Raw genomic sequence first — 6,000 nt, forward strand, 5'->3', positions numbered from 1 at the left:
TCAGATCAGAAATAAATGAAAAAGAAATGAAGGAAACAATAGCAAAGATCAATAAAACTAAAAGCTGGGTATTTGAGAAGATAAACAAAATTGATAAACCATTAGCCAGACTCATCAAGAAAAAAAGGGAGAAGACTCAAATCAATAGAATTAGAAATGAAAAAGAAGTAACATCTGACACTGCAGAAATACAAAGGATCATGAGAGATTACTACAAGCAACTATATGCCAATAAAATGGACAACCTGGAAGAAATGCACAAATTCTTAGAAAAGCACAACCTTCCGAGACTGAACCAGGAAGAAATAGAATATATAAACAGACCAATCACAAGCACTGAAATTGAAATTGTGTTAAAAATCTTCCAACAAACAAAAGTCCAGGACCAGATGGCTTCACAGGCAAATTCTATCAAACATTTAGAGAAGAGCTAACACCTATCTTTCTCAAACTCTTCCAAAATATAGCAGAGGGAGCAAGATTGTTTTGGTTTTCCTGGGTCCCTTGTATTTCCATATGAATATTAGGCTCTGCTTGTTGATTTCTGGGAGGAAAAAAAAAGCAGCTAGGATTTAGATGGGGATTGTGCTGAATCACTTCATCAGTTTGGGGAATATTGCTATTTTAATTATGTTAAGCATTTCAATTTGTGAACATAGGCTATCTTTCCATTTGTTTAGATCTTCTTAATTTAATTTCTTTCAACAATGTTTTATAGTTTCAAGTGTAAAAGTCTTCCACTTCTTTTGTTAAATTTTTTTCTAGGTAGCACATTTTTTTGAGTACTTATTTTCTTTCTGTTACAAGATACTCTATGCCTGTCCTGTTCATTTCTTCACCCAGACTTAAAATGAGCCATTTCTCCAAGGAGCCCTGGTTCTGTATAATGGGTAATGGTATTTAGAAAACATTATCGGAGTGCTCAGTGTGTTCTAAAATACTCATTGTAGAGAGGAAACTAAGGCTCTCTGAGTTTAAATATCTTGTTTGTTGGCCTTCTGCAGATACTATTGTCAACTAAAATGAGCCAGAATTGTTTGGAGAACACTGCATTTATGTTTGCAGCCAGAATAAATAAGGGTGGTCTAGAATATATTATTGTTGTGAGAAAGCAAGAATACTTTCCAAGATGTTTAGAAGTACTGACAAAGATGCCAACTTCAAAGACCTTTTACTAGCTGAATTTTGATAATTTAAATATGAAAAAGAAGACCATGATTATAATAACTAGAACTAATTGAATCTGTAAAAAGCCCTAAGTCCATGATGATGCTCAAAAAGAACAGATTGTGTTCCATAAAATCATACCTATATGTGTCTGAGGATTTATGATCCCCAGTTACAAAATATACAAAAATATATACCTCATGGTTACTGGCTAAATAACTCATTAAGGATCAAGGAGTAGACTGTGGAGAAATGGATTTGTAACTGTGGTCCTTAGACCATGTTCAATATAAGAACCTCCCAAATACAAGTGTGGTTGAACATACGTTGAGGGAGCCTTCAAGGAAGTTTGGGGCCTAGTTCTGGACAAATGCTCAGGGAAGCTTGGTATTTGACCTATAACTCACCTACCTCTCAGTAAATTCCTCCATGCTAGGTGTACGTTGTATACATATATCAGGTTAGTTGGCAAGCACTTTCCAGAATCTCAAGCAGTGGGAGAAGTCAGGAAGCTATAACACTCCCCTCCTACCAGGAGTATAAAGTAGGTGCTGCTTATCCCTGGAAAAAACCATCATTCTGTTTGGTTAGTATCACTGGCAGCTGTGTATTTCCACGAGGATTCTAGGGACCCAGGATGCTGTAAAGGATGCAGTGTTCCCTGATTTCTATTTTTCCTATTTTAATGAAAACCATATAGTTCTTTTTGTGTTTATCTTTCCCAATTGAGACATTTATAGGAAAGAAAAAGTAGAGAATTTTGACAGCTGTTGAAGATTCTTTATGTACAATGTGAGTCTTTGGAACTAGCAATTAGAAGGTTACAATTTGTATATTAAACTGGTAGAATAATATAAACTAACTAAATGATAATCCTTAAGTATATTCACAGTTGCTATACTCTTTGATCTTCAGCATTTTTGAAGTATGTACCATAAATCCCATTGTTTGATTATGAGCACTCATATATATATATTTTTTAGCACTCATATTTTTGAGCAGAATTACTATTACTATTTTCTTGCCAACCAGAAAACTATTCTTATATCATATACAAAAGTTTAGAATGTTTATTTATGGAAAATTAAATAGTAATATTCACTATAACTTGATAATGATATATTAAAACAAAAAGGCAAAAGGCAAAGGGTTCCTGGGATGAGTGTGATGGGAAGAATTTTCAGGTCACTCTGAGGTCTGACAGCATGATTATATACTTGGACATTTCCTAAGTGAACCATTCTAAGAGGAGTTGAACAATATTACATGTAATTGGGATTTGTTGTTTTATAAAATAATTTATTGATATGGTTACAAACTATATCCATGAGAAGTGGCTGTTAGTGAAGAAAATACATGGTGAAAGGCAATTAGCATAAGCATATCCAGTCTTTGATCTTAGTGATATAAGTATATTCTTTACTAAGTATACGTGAATGCTTTGTTTCTATTAGTTTGACCAATATCCTGAGTATCTCTGAGCAGAAAATGTTCATGTTCACCTGTTGAGCATGCCTCTGATGACTGCAGAAAGACTGGACAATTTTTTCTTTTGTCTAATTGGTGAAACCACCCCATAAGTTCTAACTATCCTATCTGATTTGTCCTCTTCTTTTTAAAATTGGAACTTTTATCTCTGAACTTATTTAAAAGGTATTATATTACCCATTTTAAAAAGGATTTAATATAGCATCTTCTAGAACGGGTTAGTTTTTGATGTCCTATGTAGATACTAAGTATTTTCTATCTTAGTGTATATCTCTCCTTCATGTTTTTTTTTTTTTGGAATGGTCCTTTGGGAGAATTAAAGTATTTTCCAAGAAAAAAAATATTGGAGGTTGTGAGGAAATGTGTATTCATATAACACCACTGCTGGGGCTGGAAATTGGTACATTCTCCATCGAGGGTAATTTGGCAATAATTTGTCACAATTATGAAGCTTATACCTTTTGATGTGCCATTTTTAGGATTTTATTCTACAGATATGCCTGAACAAATGACACATGTCCAGGGTTATTTACTGGATCACTGTTTATGATATCAAAAGGCTGGGAGTCACCTGCTATTTATCAGTAGGGGATTGTTACCTGAATCATAGAACAGTTGTCAATTTTCTGAAATATAAAAAAAAAGAATAAGATGTTCTCTATCAATAGGGAAAGATCACTGAGCTATAGTAAAGGAAAAGGCAAGTCATGGGTTAATTTCTAGAGTATCATCATTCTGTTAGAGGGGAGAAATGTAGATATGCAAGTAGACTTGCTGGAAAATAGGCACCACATACTGGGAAGGATTCCCTAGGAGCAGCTGACACTGGTTCCCCCAGAGGGAGATCTTGAGGCCTCGGGGACCTGGGTGGGAAGGAGATGCCCATAGCCTGGGTGCCTTTCTCAATTTTTTTTTTTTTTTTTAAAGATTTATTTATTTATTTATTTTTGGCTGGGTTGGGTCTTCGTTGCAGTGCACAGGCTTCTCTTGTGGTGGCTTCTCTTGCTGCGGAGCACGGGCTCTAGGCGCGCAGGCTTCTGTAGTGTTGGAGCACAGGCTCAGTAGTTGTGCCTCGCGGGCTCTAGAGCGCAGGCTCGGTAGTTGTGGCGCACGGGCTTAGTTGCTCCGCGGCACGTGGGATCTTCCCGGACCAGGGATCGAACCCATGTCCCCTGCATTGGCAGGCAGTTCTTAACCACTGCGCCACCAGGGAAGCCCGCCTTTCTCAATTGTTTAAAAGAATTAATGTTTTTACCATACTAAGTTAAGTAAGCCAGACAGAGAAAGACAAATATCATATGAGATTGCTTATATGTGGAATCTAAAAAAATTATACAAATGAACTTATTTACAGAACAGAAACAGACTCACAGACATAGAAAACAAATTTATGGTTACCTAAGGGGACGGGGGGGAGAGGGATAAATTAGGAGTTTGAGATTAACATAAACACACTACTATATATAAAATAGATAACCAACAAGGACCTACTGTATGGCACAGGGAACTATACTCAATATCTTGTAATAACCTATAAAGGAAAAGAAATTGAAAAAGAATACATGGGAATTCCCTGGTGGTCCAGGGGTTAGGACTCAGCTCTTTCACTGCCTGGGCCAGGGTTCAATCCCCAGTCAGGGAACTAAGATCTTGCAAGCTGCATGGCGCTGCCAAAAAAAAAAAAAAAAGAATATACATAATTATATATATATTATATATAATTATATATATAATATATATATATGTATTATATACAGAATCACTTTGTTGTACACCTGAAACTAATACAACATTGTAAATCAACTATACTCCAATTAAAAAAAAAAGAAAAAAAAAAGACTAAATAAAGACTTCATTTTTTTTGGAGCAGTTCTAGGTTCCCAACAGAATTGAGAGGGAGGTGCAGAGAGTTCCCACATACTCCCTGACCCTCCCTCATTATCAACATTCTCCACCAGGGTGGTGCATTTTTTACCAAGGTCAAACCTACACTGACACATCACCGTCACCCAAAGTCCATAGTATACATTACTTCACTCTTGGCATGGTACATTCTATGGGTTGGACAAATTATAATGACATGTAGCCATCATTATAATATCATACAAAGTATTTTCACTGCCCTAAAAATCCTCTGTGCTCCACCTATTCACCCCTCCCTCCCTCCCTCCTAACCCCTGGCAACCACTGAGCTTTGTATTGTCTCTGGAGTTTCACCTTTTCCAGAATGTCATGTAGTTGGACTCATCCAGTATGAAGCCTTTTCAGATTGGCTTCTTTCACTTAGTTTTAATGCATTTAAGCTTCCTCCACGCCTTTCTATGGGTGATGACACATTTTTTTTTTTAGTGCTGAATAATATTCCATTGTCTGGATGTGCCACAGTTTATTCGCCCATCCGCCCTCTGAACTTGGTTGCTTCTAAGTTTCGGCAGTTACGAATAAAGATGCCATAAACATCTGTGTGCAGTTTTCAGTTGTGGATCTACGTTTTTCCCTTTAAAAATTTGAACGATGTAAACGTACTACCTATTTCAAAATGGAAAACTTTTGCCTGAAATGAAAAAGTAAAATAAAACAATTTTTTTTAAAGAGAAGAATTCTCCGTAGTCCGGCAACTCTCATCATAAAGTGGTGTCATTTTTCATTTGCTGAACCCCAATTCTTCTGTATCTGTTTGTTGAAGATGTCTTTTGTGCAAGGTACTGAGTGCTGTGGGGACTTCCCAGAGAAACACTTCAGTGCAAGCTCCGTCCACCGCCTGGAAACGTCAGGTGAGGGGTGGACACAGCACGTGCTGAAGCGCGCAGGCAGCAGGGATGGCTTCCTGGAGCGGAGGGGGAAATCCCTGCCCACCTCACTGGGGAGCCAGCATCCTTTCCTGCATCTCCTTGAGGCCCGGCTTGATGTGTGATGTGTGTATACCTGTGTGATGCATTCCTGTGTGGTGTGACGTGTGTACACGTGTGATGGGTGTGTGTGTGTGGTGTGTGTTTGTGTGTTACGCACATGGCGCGTATGCTGTGTATTATGTGCTGTGCACACAATGCGTGTGTGTCCCGGGCTCGTGGCAGGATGGGTGGGCAAGCACGTGGAGCAGCCGGGCAGAGTCAGATCTTGGAGAAGCCACAGTGCGCCGACCCCCGCATCCTTGGCTCTCTCCTGCAGCCGCCAGGGGGAGCATCGTGGCGCGATCTTTGACCTGTGACCCGAGGTGTCTAGTGGCTGTCCCCACCCGCCTGGCAGCAATGCTGATCTGGGGGGCTCCCTTGTCTCCTGGGAGAGTGGCAGTGACAGCCCAGGGTCACAGAGGCCCTCCCCAACGAGGGCATGTCAAGGATCGGA

Source organism: Balaenoptera ricei, chromosome 2, assembly GCF_028023285.1.
Source record: "Balaenoptera ricei isolate mBalRic1 chromosome 2, mBalRic1.hap2, whole genome shotgun sequence".
Taxonomy (NCBI): Eukaryota; Metazoa; Chordata; class Mammalia; order Artiodactyla; family Balaenopteridae; genus Balaenoptera; species Balaenoptera ricei.